The following is a 20,203-nucleotide window of genomic DNA, read 5'->3' on the forward strand; positions in this document are numbered from 1 at the left end:
CAAGACTCTCAATTGAGTCTAAATTAGCTCTTATATTATATAGTGGAGATTGAAATGGTCAAATAGTATCTAGGGCCCAAACATACAAGTACTTATCCCGACCCTCTCTCAACTCACTGGGCTTTAGAACCAATGTCCCCTGACTAGCGAGTGCTGTTTAGTTGAGGATGAGTCCCTCAATAAGGGTATGCCAAGTACAGTTTGGTTATTAATGAAGATATTGAATAGTACCAGACCCAGGACAGAGTCCTCCCAGATCCCACTTGATATGTCTCCCCAGTTTGACAGGAAACCATCAGTAACTACTCTTTGAGTATTGTCTTCCAACCAGTTTTGTATCCACCCTATAGTAACTTCATCTAGACCATATTTCCCTAGATGCTTACACAAATATCATGTGGGACCATATCAAAATCCTTTCAGAAATCTATATCACATCTACAGCTTCCCCCTATCCACTTGGCATGATTTGTTCTTGACCAACCCATGTTGGCTATTACTTATAACCCTGTTATGATTTAGATGCTTTCAAACTGATTGTTTCCAGTATCTTTCCAGGTATCCAAGTTAGGCTAACTAGCCTATAATTCCCTAGGTCCTCTTTGATCCCCTTTTTAAACACATGTACTATATTTGCCCTTCTCCAGTCAGCTGGGACCTCACCCGTCCTCTGTAAGTTTTCAAAGATAATTGCTAATATTTCCAAGACTGTTTCAGTTAGTTCCTTAAGTACCCTAGGATGAATTTCATCAGGCCTTGCCAACTTGAATACAATCTGAATTATTTAAATATTTTAACTTGTTCCTTCCCTAATCTAGCTTCTGTTCCTCCCCCTTTTTGGAATATTAATTGCGCTAAGCATCTGGTCACAGTTAAATTTTTAGAGAAGACTGAAATCTCCCTGATGTCATCCATTACTAGCTCTCCTTCCCTGCTAAGTAGAGAACAATGAGAACATTTTGGCAGAACAGGGATGGAGTGTCACCTTTAACTGAGGGCCTGATTCTCTACCTCTTTCCACCTGTGCAAAATGAGTGTAAAATACTACCAGATTAGACCAGTAATGTTTTACACATACTTTGAATTCATTTTTCACAATATAAATGATGACACGAAGTGTATGGCAGTGGAGAAGCAGGCTGTGAGTGTTCTTGCTTCCATCAACTTGTGTCATATAAACTTGTACTAGGATGTAGTTGTGCATTTAACAGTAGCCCTTGCAAGACTACAATTTTCTAGGTAGATGACATTTGGAAACAGTGTATTCTGAGGCCAGTCAGTGTATTGGATGAGGGCTCACATCATGGATCTATTGGATGGTTTTGGAAGCTAGGAGGAAAACATTAATCAGGGCACATGTCCAAAGTAGGGGAATAGAAGATAGTTTTGGCAACTGTGTGGTGGGTGAGATATACATGCTTGGGAAGACAGTGCAGGGACTGGGAAGTTCTGAAGTGGTTTGGGTGCATGGACATTGGAAATCTTTAGCACAGACCAGTCAGGTTACAGCCAAGGGATAAATGAAGATTCCAGGATCTGGAAGTCAGGCAAAATAGGAGTGCATATTTGGGCTGGTAGAAGGAGAATTCTAGCAGCTGAGATGACAGCTGGGCCAGGCCAGAATGCAAGTCTATAAAATAGGCATGCTCCAGCAGGAATACACTTGCTGTTTATTGGCATGAATTCAGACAGCTAGGCAGCTGGGAATGGTCTCACTCACCTATTGGAAGTAGAAGTAATTGGAAATAGGAGAAACTGGAAGATCAGACAACTGAGAGGGAGTGCTCTATGTAAATTTATGATTCTCCTAAGGTGGGAATCCTTAGCTTCTTTCTCATGGTAGCTTCAGAAAGAGGTCTTGAATGGGTAGAAAAAGATAATTTAAAATTGTTTTTTTCAATGTAAAATGATTCACTCATCAAAATGAAAATGTATGTGGAAAGTCAATCTTCAACTCTATTTTTGGGTTTTCATCAAAAACTTTTGGACCTGGGCTTTTCTGACACAAACCCCAAAACATCTGAAGACATATTTTGATGAAAGCAAAATCTTCTTTGTTTTCTTCAAAACATTGCACAGGAACAAATCATTTTTTCCACATGGCTTGATGTAGGCCCCAGTCTAGCATCAAATGCATCATTTTAAGTGTGTAAGAATTCCCATAGACTTCAAGGATTTTTGACATACCTAAAGTGACGCAAATGCTTTAAGTGCTTTGCTGGATCAGGGCCTTAGCATAGACTAGCTTCTGGCCTCATAGTCCACAGGGCATCCAATATTACTTGAGAACGGATTTCTGATGTATTTAATCTATGTTGTCATTCAATAATATAATGTACTGACAATTAGAATATTATCTATGATTTATTAAAAATATATGTGCAATTCCTTCAACAAACCTGTTACAAATATATTGAAAATACATGGTTTTTCCATATGGAGGCTAAACCAAAATGTTCTGACAATGTGTTTTTGTTTAAAGGTTTAGCAAAGTTAGGGTTTGTGATAGTAAGTACATCCAGGTACTTTTCAGACAACCATTGCACAAGCTTCATCACACAGCTGTACCAATGTACATCTACCCTCAACACCACCCCTGTTTTACTTCTACACTGGTGAGCAGTTTCTCACAGGAGTAAATGGAACTATGCTTCTGAGTAACTGCTCACCAAGCCGATAAATGTCCTAGTGCTGTGGTGGTGACAAGTTCTATACAAGAGCCACCTTAATTCTGAATTCTCTGCTGCAATACTCAAAGTTGTTTCATAAAATTTTCTTCAAAGTTTGCTTTTCTTTTTCTTGGAATAATTTTAAATAATTTTTGTGGCACTTTGTTTGGTGATTTTTTCCCATTATTACAGACAAATTTTTGAAACAAAATTTTGTTGTTTTATCAATGCGAAAGGGAGCAAATCTAATGGCAAAATGAAATCAAGAGGTTTTCATCACCCTTCTTGTTTATTTTCTATTCAATGTCTCAGCATTATTCTAGTAATAAACACTCCCCTAGTCCCTCTTCTATGTGGAATATACATTTCAAGAAATAGTGGATATGAATGTCTCTCTTTGTTTCTGTGAAGTTTTTGTTTCTTGATGTTTACTTTTCCAGTAAGTTATAATTTATTACCATGGTCACGATTGTACAAACCATTCATCAACTAAGAAAGTCCTATTTATCATAGCAAGAATGAATGTTGAGGTAGTTATGAATGGTAAAGATGAGAAGAATTTTTAGAAAGCATGGAAAATAACTGATTATATCTTATACACATGAATACTCTAAGGGTATTCGATGAAGAAAGCAAAAATCGAGAGACGACAGGGATTTGCATGGGGTTGTAAGGGAAGAAATGATTAACTAGTTCCATTCTGTAAGGAGACTATGGAATATGACACTTGCTTACTCATCAGATCTGTTGTCTGTGTGTATGCAAAGTTGCACCTGCTATCTTTAGGGATAATTATCCATTTTTTGCTCCTCCTAGCCCTGTAGACCCAACGCAGCCATGACAGTGTGAACGGGACACAGAATCAATTCACTAAGTAGTTATTTGCTGTTCACTGAATGCACTGGGAAGCCTTTTCAGGATGCAAAATCCTATATAATTGACAAACAATGCTTTCAAAACTTAAAAGGTGTACATTAGTAACAGTATTCATTTAATTACTAATGGCCCTGTGATGTGATTTCATATAACCTAGCTGTGTCCCCAGCCATCTATACTCAGTGTAAGGAGGCTAAATTAGAAAGAGCTGACGCTGGGGCAGACTAGTGTTGTTTTCCCCCTGCTGATTTGCTATGCTTATCTGAGCGAAGGGCAATAGGGCTCAAATAGCAGATGTAGCCAAGAATGGCTTGATTCAAAGCACTCTCAGTTCTCATAGCCACATGAACCATTCAGGGAGAAGAATGAAATCATGGGCAATAACAAGTGTGCTGCGCTGCTTTGAAGTCTTAGGGAAACAGAGGACTTTCTACCTTTACGTTTCCTTGTTTGATTTTTTTTTATTCCTCCCCATCCCTACAGAAAGGCTTCATAAAGCACACAGCATTTGAAACGTTTCTATGCTTTACAGCCTAAATCAATGCTAACATTAACTGTAAAGTATTATTTCAAGCAAATTCTTTCTAACACCCTTTAAAATTTCTAGAACTCCGGTGCTGTGCTGTCCCCATCCCAGCCCACCCCCCCCCACCCTCTTAGAGAGGGAGGTTGGGAAATAAGTACAAGGTGACTGCCCCATGACAGCTTGACTCCTGAAGAAGGACAAGGGAGGGCAGAGAAAGAGTGCAGAAGGGCCAGCCTCTCTTGGGGCAGAGTGTTCCTTTCCCTGGAGGCCTCCCCAGATGCCAGTCAGAGAACACATATTGTGCTACCTTTATGTCTGTACAGCATAATGGAGTCCTGACCTGTTTGGAACTTCAAGGTCCTACAGTAATACAAGGAACTATAGTGAGGCATGCACACTCATTACACTCCCTGGAACTAGCTGAAGGATTGTGACTTGGAAGCACAAATCCTTCCACTGGGGAGGGCCTATCACATGCTGGTACATCTGCACTGGCATAATTCCTTCCGCACTAACTGTATGCAGTAAAATGTATATTGCACACACAATACTGATAACAGAGAAATAGATTCACACAATGAAAAGACTTACCGGATTGCAATTAATATGTGAGGGTTTAGCTCTTTGCTGCTTCTGACTCAGATTATGTTGTGATTTACCTTAAATGATAGAGGAGAAACAGCTGTCCAGAGTGTGCCCACACATGTCATAGAAAGGGAGGATTCGAACCAAGACTGATTTTTTTCATATTTGCAATTTAATACCTTCCTTGTAAAAATAAAATGACCTTTGGTATAATTGTAAAGGGTTTAAAGGAACTCACTCGTGGACATTTTTTCTTGGATGTGAGAACATTTCAGAAGTAGGAAGATTTCTTGATAGCCATACCCATGGTACTTGTATTCATTATAGCTGCAGAGATTCAATCTGTGGTGAACAAGGTTTCCATGATTTTCCATCTTTTTCCTTGATTTCTTTCCCATTTCCTTTTAAACCCCACCAGGCTCAGGGAAGACACTGTCCTCCAAAAACCAAACAACAACAAAAAAAAAACCCACCCTCTTTTCTGGTACAAAGGGTAAAAAGAATATTCTGTCTCTGTGTGTCTAACCCTTGTAAAATATATGTGAGAAGATTCTGCCCTGCCATGCACTTACCACCATTAAAAATAAGTCAGCGTTTGATGACAGAAACCACATCATCCTAAAGAGAATAACATGGTTATATCAGATATCACTTGGTGGTTAGCTGCTAGAAAGTGCTCACTTTTTTTTTTTTTTTTTAATTAAAGTAACTACACTGCAGATTCTGCCACTGGAAAAGAAGCACAACACCATTTACTCTATGCTGCCTCTGAGGGGAGCAAAGAGGATCAGACTTAAAACAAAGCTACTGCTGAAAGGCAGTGGCTTTGGGCTCAGTGCCTTGGACTTACAGGCAAGGGGTGAGGAAGAATATTTTCTCTGAACCCCGCTCCAGTGCAACAAAGTAGGCATGTCGCTCCAGGGCCCTTTGCCTCAACGCCTATAAGTGCCATCCAACTTCTGACCTCCTTCACTGGGAGAAATGCAAAGAAGTAGCAGTGACCCAGTGACTTGGAGTGTGGGAGTGCTGACAGCTTCTCCCTGTGGGTACGTGTGGGAGTTAAATCAGTCATATAATCGTTGCCAAGGAGTATACAAAGGGTTTTAAGTTTATATTAAAGTTTTGTTTTAATAAAAGATATTTTCAAGCTATAGGTGCACTGAAAAAAAGATGGGATCCTGTTAACATTTTTAATCTAGGCTATATTTACTTACCTCTACCACAAACATTTTCAACCAATTTCCTTCAAACTGAAGGAAAAAAAAATCTCCTTGAGTTCAAGAATGATCTTGCCAATTTTCAGTCCAAAAAGAAGAATTCTAGCCAAAGTTATACTGTATGGCTGATGTAGGCCTTATAAATAGGACCTGAGCTGTCGCCTTAATTATGTTGCTGTAACTGGAGTCTCTATTACTTTGGTCTAGATTGTGCTTTTAGCTTTTATGCACAGCCCAGAGCAGGAGGTGGTGTCTAAGATGACCCCCCACCAAGGAGATAGCCCTCTGAGACTTTGTGACTCAGAGACAATTCCTCTTCCCCCTCCGATCGCCCTTTCTTGCCTTGTCTGCAGATTTTATCCCCATCCACTTTCTCAACCTCAGCTCTGGGAAATATTCAGTAGAAATTTAACCCATCATCCAAGCTCTCCTTTGTGCCAGTTTTTATTTTCCATAGATACCAACTTGTAAAAACAATGAGCAGGGGGTAAAACGACTAGAGCTGGTGGAAGGATGTGACAATTCAGTTTCACAGCAACTTTCACAGCTTCAAATTGGTTTTAGTTACACATGGTACCAAAACCAATGCCTTTGAATGTTGTGACAAAAACAGAATTGTGTTGAAATACCCATTTTTGGACCTACGTGTGTGTGTGCGCGCGCGTGTGTGTGCGCACACCTGGGATATGGGAGATCCAGGTTCAAATCCCTGCTCTGCTTCATTCAAAGCCAAATTTAGCATGTGAAACAATTTTTTCCTCTCTTCCTCTCTTTTTTCCTGACTAAAACTTTGTTGAAGCTGATGTGTTTCAGGAAAACATTGTGGCTTCAGTGAAACAGTATATTTCAAACCAGGTCCAAGAACTACAGACATACCTTTTAACCTTTGTTGAGCTGCAGTGAACTATTTAAGCCTTTTGTGAATCAACATTTTGACTTAAAAATAGGGAACACGCCTCCTGGTTGGTATGCATCTGCTGTACCTTCAGAGTAGAATTAGACCAGATTGGTCAGTGCTTAAGCAGTGTCGCTGCTGTCACACTTCCATTAAAATGATAAGATAAATGTAGCTAAAAAGTCCAAAAATGAGCCTTGCTTATCGTGAAGTCTTCCAAGGGCTTCTTCAGTAGAGGTCAAAAATCTAGTCTTGGTTTTTTTTTTTTTTTTTTGCTACTTGTGATCTACCTAGTCTAATCTATGTATTTATACCTTGCTTATTTCAGTGGCATGTGAGTGGACTACTAATATAGTAATATTTATCACCTTTCCACTTATTTATCACTTTCATCCAGGAATCTCAGCTTTTTGATAAACATAAATTAAGGCTCACCTGTTATTTTTGGTTATATATCTAATAGATGCATAAGTTGAGGAACAGAAAAGTTTGCAGGGTTGAGATTTATAAAACCAAATACAAGAGGATTGGAGTTGTATAAAAAAATCCCCATATCAGCTTTGAAAATCTCAGCCTGGATCACTTGCCCAACAAACAACTGGTATACAACCAGAGCCAGGAATAGACCCTACCCCAAATCCACTGTTCTACCCCCCAGAAAAAATTAACTTCTCATACAAAGTAGAAGTTCAGATTTCATACTTTACACTTTACTGCCTTCTATAGAGTTGCAAAGGGTGTAATTCAGCATGGAATTTAGCCTGGTACATTTTACTGAATCATAGAGTTCAAGTTTAAGGCCAGAAGGGCCAACAGATCATCTAGTCTGACCTCCTGTATACCTCCTGTATATTACAGGAGGCCATCAACACTACCCAGCACCCGCACAATAAAGCCAACAACCAAACCTGGACCAAAGTATTACAGCCCACAGGATGGAAGGATAGCACACACGCATAATTCATATTCATAGGCTAGTGAGGCCAATGCACAAAATAGGAGGATATTTTTTCTACTAAAAGCAGGCAGAGTAGATAATTGTCTGTGAAATATTTTTACACTCCTCAGAGGTTGCTGCTAGCGCTTATCACTAATTAGGCTATAATGAACAATGAACTAGCAACAGACACATAACAGAGTGGCACATGAGCATGTTTGTTGAGTTTCTTAGCAATCACATTGAAACAGAAATTATGAAGTGACATATGGATGAGATTCAAAATACTAACTTATTGGTTAAATTAGCATATGCTTAGTGTTTACTTGACAGGTTTGCACACACGGTTATATAAGAAAATATATCAAACCCAAGTTGGCAGTATGGAGTCTAATTTGTTTTGACTAAGCAGTAATGCATAATGCTGTCAGGGAAACCTTCCAAAACTTGACCAGAATACCACTACTAATACAAGTCACCAGTTTTGTTTCAGGAGAAGTTGAATGAATACAAATGAGAGATATAAGATTCCTTTTTTGTTTAGTTTCTAGTAGCCAAGATATATTTTTCCTCAACCTATCTTAAAATATTGTGTTTATTATTCAGAGGTAGTGGCTTTGAATCTTTGTGTCCGGGCAAGATTCCAGATGAATTTCAGCCTTTTAATATAGTCAGTCAGTTTTAGAAACCAAAAAGTTTACGTACTGAATTGTTTTTGTGCCCAGATTTATTTGATAAACATGCCTTGTAACTATAGAGTATACTGTCACATTTCTAAGCATTATTTGTTAGTTACAGAGAAGAGTCCTATAGTAATTAAGATGTAGTTATGCAGTTTTAAGAAAAATGAATTGGTCATATAATATAGGGCTTTTTGTATGCAGAGGAGCCGATTCAGTATCTTTATTTATAAGCCACACATAACAGTGTACTATCTTTTAGACTACAAATTCTTTGGGCCATGTCTTTCATTTACTATATGTTTAAAGAACATTTAACAGAATGGGGCCCAAGACCTGGCTGGCCACTAGGTACTACTGCAATATAAATATTAAAGAACAAAAACAGTAAGAAAATACATATTGTTTTGTGAATATTTTCCTTCATTTGTAATGAATTTCAGTTCTGGTGCTGTTTGGCCTTGACGCTGCAGTCCTTCTACAGACTGACTGGAATGTGAGTCCCACATTCAGAACAAATGCACAACTGGGCCCTAGTGAATTTTGGATAGAGATGGATCTAGCTGCCCGAAGGAGCAAAGGGTACCGGGGACAGAGCAGTGCTGGGGAAGCGGCAGGCTGAGCTGGGGAGCTCAGGCCTGGTGACTCCCAGGCTGTGGCCTAACAGGAAGGCCTTGAGAGGAACTGGGTTGCAGGGAAAGGCAGCAGGTCCAAACACTCTTTGCTAGTGATGAGTGGTTTATAGATTGCAGTCTGCCCCAGTGAGCGGGGGTCTAGATGATGACTAGCAGTAGCCCCTGAGGCAAGGTGGGTTTAGAAGGTTGGGGGCTCCCCTGGGAGGGGAGACCCAGAGTGTGGAGCTACTGCTAGGGCAGAACCCCAAGGCAAAGGGCACTGGGGTCGGAGGGACATGGGGCCAGCAGCAGGCAAGACACAGGCCAGTAGGAGGTGCTCTGTATGCTGGAGAGCTAATTCCTGAGACGACCAGCAGGAAGCGCTGTACCGGTGAGTCTTCGTGTCACTACCTGAGACATGATGGAATATAGAAGCATTGGACACAGACCTCTGATTTTTTTTTCTATTGTATGTAGTGAAAATGTATACATGGAAATGATGCTTCCATTTCAAACTGATAATTGAAAACATTTTGCAATATTGTGACAGTCTGTACCACCAGGTTCACCCCTTGGTTAAATTTTGTGCAAAGCATACACAATTTGAAAACTCATGATTTGCTACGTAGGGCTGGTATAGATTGGGTATGCCGTGACTCAGGAGCAGCAGCATAGTTTTGTTTTGATGCTCTTTATTTTAGGGGATAATATTGTTCAGTGTTTTTAGGGTTATCAGTCTTTAAAATCAACAAGTTGACTATTTAATTAAGGGGTTTAGATCAGTTCAAAGCTAGTCTGGGATTGTCTCCGATTTTGGACCATTCAATATTTAATCTTTATATCCTTTAAACTACTGATATGATTTTCTTCAAACTTGGACTATTTTATAGAACTTCATCATTCTGAAACTCACGTCTTATCTTTGGTCTTTAGACTTTTTTGTGTACTCTGGGCTGACTAATGCCATAGCATCTATATCACCTTACGTAGGGAGCTCGAGCCTGAGCCCAAACATCTACACTGCAGTTTTTTAGCTTCACAGCCAGAACCCTGCAAGACTGTCACCTAATACACATCAGCCATGGGTGTTTTATTGCAGTGTAGACATACCCTATATTATATGCCACTGTAATCCCCAGGTCCTCTTCTGTAGAACTGCCGCTTAGCCAGTTGGTCCCCAGCCTGTAGTAATGCATGGGATTCTTCCTTGAGGACCTGCTCCATGATTTTTCTGGGGACAGAGGTGATGCTGACTGGTCTGTAGTTCCCCGGATTCTCCTTCTTCCCCTTTTTAAAGATGGGCACTATATTTGCCTTTTTCCAATCGTCCAGGACCTCCCCCAATTGCCACAAGTTTTCAAAGATAATAGCCAATGGCTCTGCAATCACATCAGCCAGCTCCCTCAGCACCCTTGGATGCATTGCATCCAGCCCCATGGACTTGTGCATGTCCAGCTTTTCTAAATAGTCCTTAACCTCTTTCACCACTGAGGACTGCTATCTCCTCCCCATACTGTGCTGCCCAGTGCAGCAGTCTGGAAGCTGACCTTGTCTGTGAAGACTGAGCCAAAAAAAGCATTGAGTACTTGAGCTTTTTCCACATCATCTGTCACTGGGTTGCCTACCACATTCACTAAGGATCCCACACTTTCCCTGACCTCCTTCTTGTCACTAACACACCTGTAGAAACCCTTCTTTTTACCCTTCACATCCCTTGCTAGCTGCAACTCCAATTGTGCTTTGGCCTTCCTGATTACGTCCCTGCATGCTCGAGGAATAATTTCATACTCCTCCTTAGTCATCTGTCCAAGTTTCCACTTCTTGTAAGCTTCTTTTTTGTGTTTAAGCTCACCGAAGATTTCACTGTTAAGTCAAGCTGGTCGCCTGCCATATTTGCTATTCTGCACATTGGGATGATTTGTTCCTGTGCCCCAATAACGCTTCTTTAAAATACAGCCAGCTTTCCTGGACTCCTTCCCCCCTCATATTAGCCTCCCAGGGGATAATGCCCATCCGTTTCATGAGGGAGTCAAAGTCTGCTTTCCTGAAGTCCAGGGTCTGTATTCTGCTGCTCTCCTTTCTTCCTTTTGTCAGGATCCTGAACTTGACTATTTCATGGTCACTGCTGCCCAGGTTGCCACCCACTTCTACTTCCCCTACCAATTCTTCCCTGCTTGTGAGCAGCAGGTCAAGAGGAGCATGGCCCCTAGTTGTTTCCTCCAGCACTTGCACCAAGTTGTCCCTAACACTCTCCAAAAACTTCCTGGATTGTCTGTGCACTGCTGTATTGCTCTCCCAGTAGATATCAGGGTGATTGAAGACCCCATGAGAACCAGGGCCCATGGTCTGGCAACTTCTGTTAGTTGTCTGAAGAAAGCCTTGTCTACCTCATCCTCCTGGTCTGGTGGTCTAAAGCAGATGCCCATCACGACATCCCTTGTTTCTCTTGCCTCTAAACTTAACCCAAAGACATTCAACAGGTTTTTCTCCAGTTTCATACAGCAGCTCTGATGCTCACTTCTCTAGAGTTCTGTGCCTGTCATTTTCTCTCTGCATCTATCCCTGACGTCTCACATCAGCCCCCTGCATCAGGTTCCCTTTTCCATTGGAGGCTGTTCAGGCTATGTCTACACTACAGCCAGATCGACACTCTGGTGATCAATGCACCAGGGGTCGATTTAGCAGGTCCGGTGAAGGCCTGCCAAATCAACTACAGATTGCTCTCAAGTTGACCCCAGTTCTTCACCCCGAATGAGAAGAGTAAGATAAGTTGACAGGAGAGTGTCTCCTGTCGACCCAGCGTGGTGTAGACACTGCAGTAAATCAACCTAAGCTACATCGAGTCCAGCTACTTTATCCACGTAGCTGGAGTAGCGTAACTTGGGTTGATTTACTGCGATATAATCTCAGTTACTCCTCCAGGTTCTTTTTATGTGATCAGGTATCAACTCGTTCATAAAAGCAGGAAAGCTATGGTTAGCATTATTGTATGAAGAATAATGTTTATGCAGGAGTACTATTTTGGGTAGTGGACTAATCTATGTTCCTATCCTGGCACAATTGCAACTTGAGATCTACTAGAATGATAGGCTACCTTCCAAATTTTACTAGCCTGTAAAACTTTCCTGTAGTCTTGTTGTATGTGGTTGGCTGCCTTCCCCACAGAATGGTTTCTTGCCTGCTGGGTCTGCTTTAATAAATATTACTTAACCTAGATGGAAGTTTGTTTCTGTTTCTTTTCCCATCCCTCCCAAGGTGACTGCCTTCCTGCTTTGTTAAGGGACCTTTCAAATGCTAATTAGGTGTTCTCTGTCCTGGCTTAAGTGTTAAACAAGATACAATTGTTCAGTATCTCTCTCTCTGTGGGTCATAGTTTTATAAAGGACTATACTTACTTAACAATTCTAGTCTATCAATTTTCCAAGCCATGGTGAACTATGATTCCTGGGTGGATGACATTCTATCCATTCCCTTACTGTGACTTAAAAATCAAGCCAAAGTCTGAAAAGTTTATTATGTTGTAATAACTGGGCCTAAAAATTTACCCTAACCGTAAATGCAACTGTAAAAAGTACGTATAAGTTCATAAAATGTCCCAAGAACTAATAATAAATGTTAATGGAAAAAAGTACAAAAAATCCCCCAAAAAGCAAACCCCCCAAATTAAATTAGTTTAAACAAAAAAGCATACTAATAACTCAATGTTAAAATCATGCTTAGTGATTTTTGGTTTTAATCTTTTGTTTACTAAGCCAAAATTAGCATGCCAGGAACTAAGCCTAATTTATGAACAAAATAATAAGGTGGATGGGCTCAAGCAGCGGTACAAGTTGGGTTGCCAACTCCCCAGGATTGTCCTGGAATCTCCAGGAAATTAAAGATCAATCTCTAATTAAAGATTATGTCAGGTGATGAAACCTCCAGGAACACGTCCAACCAAAATTGGCAATCATAGAATCATCATAGAATCATAGAATATCAGGGTTGGAAGGGACCCCAGAAGGTCATCTAGTCCAACCCCCTGCTCGAAGCAGGACCAATTCCCAGTTAAATCATCCCAGCCAGGGCTTTGTCAAGCCTGACCTTAAAAACCTCTAAGGAAGGAGATTCTACCACCTCCCTAGGTAACGCATTCCAGTGTTTCACCACCCTCTTAGTGAAAAAGTTTTTCCTAATATCCAATCTAAACCTCCCCCATTGCAACTTGAGACCATTACTCCTCGTTCTGTCATCTGCTACCATTGAGAACAGTCTAGAGCCATCCTCTTTGGAACCCCCTTTCAGGTAGTTGAAAGCAGCTATCAAATCCCCCCTCATTCTTCTCTTCTGCAGACTAAACAATCCCAGCTCCCTCAGCCTCTCCTCATAAGTCATGTGCTCTAGACCCCTAATCATTTTTGTTGCCCTTCGCTGGACTCTCTCCAATTTATCTACATCCTTCTTGTAGTGTGGGGCCCAAAACTGGACACAGTACTCCAGATGAGGCCTCACCAGTGTCGAATAGAGGGGAACGATCACATCCCTCGATCTGCTCGCTATGCCCCTACTTATACATCCCAAAATGCCATTGGCCTTCTTGGCAACAAGGGCACACTGTTGACTCATATCCAGCTTCTCGTCCACTGTCACCCCTAGGTCCTTTTCCGCAGAACTGCTGCCTAGCCATTCGGTCCCTAGTCTGTAGCGGTGCATTGGATCCTAGGTATGAGTACCTGGGGGCATGCAGGGGGTCTTCCAGGGGATACATCAACTCATCTAGATAAGTGTTTCTCAACCTGGGGGGTCGCAAGATGGGTTTGGGGGGGATCACAAGTGCAGGGGTGGCATTAGGGGGTGGCAAGCAGGGCTATTGCCTGGGGCCCCACATACAGGGGGGCCCCATGAAGTTAAGTTACATGCTTCAGCCCTGGGCGGCAGGGCTTGAGCTTCAGAATCCTGAAAGAGGTACAGTAGTCTGGAAAGGTTGAGAACCAATGGGCTATTCCACCCACCATTCCCCTTGTGGGTCTTTGAAGAAAGAGACTTCAGGGAGAAAAACTGGCTCCTGGAGCTAGTTTCAGCATTATGGCTGCCACCCTCACCATCTCCTGAAATCTTGGGTCTTTGTCATCCTGAGCAGACTAGGCCAGAGAGGGACCCAAATGACATCAACTAATGTCTGTTTTCCCCCGAAAGGACAGTTATTACCATCTTTAGTATGGTCTAAAAAGACTACCAGAGGAGGGAGTTTTTCCTTTTTTAAAAACTCTCTCTAGCTAAAGAGAAAACAAACAAGGGAACAGAGTAACAGCCGTGTTAGTCTGTATTCGTAAAAAGAAAAAAGAAAAGGAGTACTTGTGGCACCTTAGAGACTAACCAGTTTATTTGAGCATGAGCTTTCGTGAGCTACAGCTCACTTCATCGGATGCATAGCATATCGTGGAAACTGCAGAAGACATTATATACACACAGAGACCATGAAACAAAACTTCCTCCCACCCCACTGTCCTGCTGCTCTGCAGTTTCCACGATATGCTATGCATCCGATGAAGTGAGCTGTAGCTCACGAAAGCTCATGCTCAAATAAACTGGTTAGTCTCTAAGGTGCCACAAGTACTCCTTTTCTTTTTTCTTTAAACAAGGGAACAAATGCCTTATTTAATATTTTAAATTTCAAATGATTTAACTGTTTTTCCTCGTTAAGCAGGGTGAGATCTCTGCTTGTTTAATGCTGAACAGTAACAAAATCATGTCAATACCTTTGGCCCATTTACTCCATCTAAATCACATACTATTTCTGGTGCCCAATGAAAAAGGAGCAGTCCTGTACTGTGACTTACTGTATGTAAAGCTAATGAAAGAAATTCTAGTTTGGATTATAATATATATGTATTAGATGTCACATAATTTATGATATAAAGAGAAACTATATTTTAAGGCATAATCACAAGAGGGTAGTCTGAAGGTTAAAAACTCACCTTAAGATATTTGAGTACTTGATTTCTCAATCATTGTTATTTCTAGGGGTTTTTTGTATGATCAATTTTTTGTGTTGACAGTAATTAGAAAAGGAATGAGATTTTGGCTAGTCTCATCTTCTCACTCATCTGTGTTATGTATGCTGTTCCTAATTTGGATGTATTTTGTTAATGGTATTCTTAGTTTGTTATTGTGGTTCACTTTATTATTTAGTCAAAAAATAAAAACTTATTTATTATTTGCAGGGCTCCTATCTTCCCATGCCACAATCTGTTTTGTTGGGCTATATTTCCATTTACACATGAGCCAATGGAAAGTTCATTAACCACTTTTAAAAAATGTATGTATACAATGAAACCATCAAGATTTGTATTTCACCATATTGGGAAACTCTATTGTCTTATTACACTTAACCCTTTTCTTTTTTCTTCTTTTACCAGCCCCTCTCCTTTATTTGTTCCTCTCTCATCAAACCCACAATTGCCTTGTAATCTGTTAGGGACAAATACTTTGGATCTGTTTGCCCTGTACACCAGTTTTGCATAAGTGCAACTCCATTGACCTGAGTGTATACTTTGTTTACACCATTATATGTGATATCAGAATGAAACAGCTGGTCTTTTAGTCATACTGTAAATTGACTAACACTGTTGGCTGCTGTAAAAAAGAATAATATCATCATTACTCGTAATACTTTGAAGGACAAGCATTGGGCACATCTGAAATAACTCCAAGCTTCATATTGGACAATTATTCAAATTTCTTAAATTGCAAACTGGCTGAACATTTCACAAGAACAGGCTCTGTCATGAGATTTCTGGTATTTCCTGATTACATTTGGGCAGCCTTTCTCAGCATGTTCTATGAACAAAAGAGTTCTGGGATCATGATTTACAAATATTACAAAGAGAGCCACCTACCCATTCCACATCTCATTGTTGTGCTACTGCTGGAGACATGATGAAGACCCCTATGATTGCTGAAAAAGACACCTACAAATTAGTCGTTTCTTATTCCATAGATCTAAAGAATTTCAGGAACAAAATAATTATTCAACGTGTGAGCAACACCGAATCACGCCCTTTTTCTTAAGATGAATTCAGTTACAATTAACATCTGTATTAAAAATACACAGTACATTGTAATGATTTAGTTCACCCACAAAAAAGTGCAGGCTTCCACACTGAATAAGTCAGTGGAAGAAACTTTATTTGGCTTCTGCAATCTCTGTGGTGCAGAGATTAGGGATTTTTCCCCTCAACTCAGTTCCTAAGAAATTAAATAGCCCTCAAAAATTTAGACTCACTTAGCTTGTTACTATAAAATTTTGACATAAAATGCCACCTGAATTACTCTCCTATTGCAGAGCATTCAGCAAAATCAGCAACATTTTCCTCATAAACGTTACTGAGTATTTTCATAAAGGAGCACATTTGCTTTTTATGTGAATTCTTAAACCGGAATGATAGGTTTTTTTCAGAACCAGTGATTTACCTCAAGTATAAGCAAAGAACATAGAAACTTGACATGATCATTTAGAAAGTTTGCCCTAAGAAACTTAAACCAGTCCAGAAGGTATGGGCTTGATGCAAGAATCATTGGGTGAAATTCTATGGCTTGTGTTATGCATGGATAACACATAATGGATCATCATAATGACATTGTAACATCTGGATTATCATAAAGACATTGTAACATCTGGCAATAACATCTTAAAATCTATGAATCTATACACTTTCAGAAGTCCTGAGTGACAAGATTGGTGAAAGGGGTATTGAGATAGATATTTTACATGGTGCTTGATGAGGAAGGGGTTAAAACCCTCTCCTGAAATAAGGGCTTGATCCTGCAACATCCTGACCCTGATCCAGCAAAGACCTTAAGCATATGAGCAGCCACACTGAAGTCAGTGTTTTTTAATGGTTTCAGCACATGTGCCCTTCTAACCTAGAGATCAGCCGAAAGCTACTCTTTGCTCCTGCCAGGCAAAGAGAAGAAAACTAGTTGCTCATTTGTCTGAAGACTTGCCATTCTCATCCTATATTAAAGTCAAACCAAGGAGTAGAGAAGCCTCCCACTCTCCCCTTGACTTTGCAGTTATGTGGGGGAGAGGCCCATATCTAGATACAAAGAGGTTCTGAAGCACATGCTGAAATTTTAGGTATATTAACTGTCCCACTGGCTTCAGTTTAGGCATAAGTGCCTTATGGAGTCAGGGCTCTAGCGATCAAGGCAAGGAACTCACCTTTCGATTAGCCTCTGCTCTTTCAAGTATTACAAAAACCAAATACTTTTGAATTAACCTGCCAATGGTTCAGGCTTGAAATGTTTCTTTTTTACTTTTTTAAGACTTGCAATTGGAATTACTTCCACCTTTGGGCTGTACAAACACACATAGGCTACAGAGTCCTTATAGACGGATATTGACTGAACCAGAATAGGGGGCTGAGGGTCACCATGACATAAAGCAGAGACAAGAGTTCTTCTTTCCAAGAACAACTCTGCGACTCCCAGCCATAAGCATTCTTTCTTTCTCCCCCTCCCATTCTCCTTGGCACACTCTGCAGCCAGCATCCATGGCGTTCCAGGGTTTAAATGACATGGAAGGCCACAGATATTTTTTGTTGGACTGGGCCCAACATTTTGAAATTCATTTTAACAAGGGTATTGATCATATAATTCAATAGAGAGCAAATACCTTGGAACTTTTTTCATTTAATTGAAATAATATGTTTTCTAAATTTGCTAAAGCCTTCATTCCAACATCCAGTACCATGCTACAGTATTAAGGCCATCTGTATTTGTTTATATTCCATATGAAGGAATGTCAAGTTCACAGAGTTAACAGTCAACAGTCAGGAAATGCCAAGTTAAGTTCCATGCATAAACCAAGATGTCTATGCATTATGTTTGTCTTTAATTTCATGATCACACACTATTTTTCAAATAATACAGTATCATATTTTATCTATATCCTTAGATAAACATGTATAGTGAGGTGAAACTTTTTTCATTGTTTTATGTTTACACTAATTTCATTGTCATAAATGCCGGATATATCTTTACTGACTTAGGTCAAGATTTTCAAAGTTGGGTGCCTAAAGTTAGACACCTAAATTCATGTTAAGGAACCTACATGAAAGTGCCTGATTTCCAAAGCTCTGAGCATCCACAGCTCATCCTGGCATGCCACTTCAATGGTCTTAGTGGACTAGGCTGTGCATATATACATTTAAAATTCATGAATACTTGTGTATGCAATTTTGAAATTTGTAGAATCAATAGGGCCATGAGCACAGCTGAAGCAAGTTCATTTAAAACTTTACAAGGATATTCAGTTAAAATTGTGAAAAGTCATCCAGTTCTGGTTATTATGCAGCTGTTTTAAATCATACTTTTATCCCATGTGGCTACATGAATTAGTATCAAAGCAAAAGTCTGTACAGAAAGGCTGCAATGGTAGTTTACCTATTTATGCCTGCCTGTGCTTCATAGTTAAAAGTGTTTAGTGTTTTATGTCTCCAGTTGAAAGGGCCCTCTCATACATTTGCATATTGCATCATTCTGTCTAATTACAAGTTAAGGAAGGTCAATTGTCCTTAGCAATAAAATATGTGGGAAAGAAAGAAAAATATCACACACAAGCAAAATTCTTTCTACATAAGATTTTACATGAGTCATCAGCAACTCTTTAAAGTTCATTCCAGGTTAAAACTCGTAAAGTTCCCTTAAAATGTTCAAAAGAAGGGCAATCCCTCTGCCAGGGTAGAAATTACACACTCAGATATATAATTCACTTATCTCCACCCAAATTCCAGTAGCTAGAGGCTTATTGGAAATGTTCTTTTGTGTTAAATATTGTGTTGTCAATGCACTCATCCAGCTATAAAGAAAAATTGTCTGTCAGTGGCAAGATGTTCACAAAGGTCAAACAGTTGTGAGGCAAATCCTAACCCCACACTCTGCTCCATGGCATGGAGCTGTCTGGAGCTCCGTAGCCCAGTCGAACTCTCTGTTCTTGGCCTGCGTCACATAACAGTCTAGTCTCCTGAGGGCTGTAATACTTTGGTCTAATTCTGCCTGGTGGGCTGGCTGTAGAGGTAGCTGGATGATTTTAGTGGCCTGTGATACACGGGAGGTCAGTCTAGATGATCTGGTGGTCCCTTCTGGCCACGCTTCTATGACTCTAACTCTGCATTTAAGGCCCTGACTATACAACAAACTGGTATCATGTTTCTGACAGGGCTAGGGGACAACTATACAATGCCATATTACCCATGTGCAGTAATTTGCTAATTTATGAGAGATGCACATGCAAATTATTTGGACAAACATGTATCCGGTAATATTTTAAATAAGTGGTTCCAACCTTTCTAAAATGCCATCAGGCAGATCATAGATTGTATTAATCTCACACTGGTATGAAAGAGTGTTTGTATTTCTTGATTTACTTTTCCTCATTTATTAGCTGTGTCTAAATTAGAAGATTTTCTAAAATGGACTCTATGGGCTGATCCAAAGCCCATCAGAGTCACCTGGAGTCTCTCTATTGACTCCAATGGGCCTCGAATCAGGCTCTAAGTGAATTAAGTTTGATTTTAGTAGAATGTGGCCCCTTTAAAAATTCTTTTTCTTATAAAATAGATTAAATAGTTAATAGTAATTAGTAAATAATGGTAAAACATGAGGTTACTCCATTTCTTTCCCCTCGCCTTCAGGCATAATTACTTTAAATCAGTGTTCAAATCTAGGATGGCAACTCAAGTCTACTGGCATGTACCTCTTAAATCTCACTTAAGTCTTTAAAATAGGGTATAAGTGGGATTTACTTGCTGGCCCTCTGCCTAAGGATGAATTTAATCTCTAACAGTTAAGATACTGTAATATATCTTCATAAGAAAACAACCACCTCCGCCCCCAAACAACTGAGAGAAAACTCCTAAAACCTCTCTCACTCCAGTTTAAGTTATTGGAATTTTTAAAGCAGAACATTTTTCAAGAGACGTATCAATTTATCACGATTTGAAAAAAATCACAATCTTAGTTCAAAATCTTTTCCATTCTAGGAAAAGTCATTCCTTTTAGAACATTTCTTGTAAGCATGATGGGAAAGCTGAAAGGCAACTGGCAGCTTGATATAGTTCCTTATATGTGGAAATATTTCTGAATCAGCTTTTCTTTTTAAACTTTGAAACTGAAAAGCAAGCCTTTTGAGCTATATTTTAACACTGCACAAACAAGAGATA

This window comes from Natator depressus, chromosome 2, assembly GCF_965152275.1.
Source record: "Natator depressus isolate rNatDep1 chromosome 2, rNatDep2.hap1, whole genome shotgun sequence".
Lineage (NCBI taxonomy): Eukaryota > Metazoa > Chordata > Testudines > Cheloniidae > Natator > Natator depressus.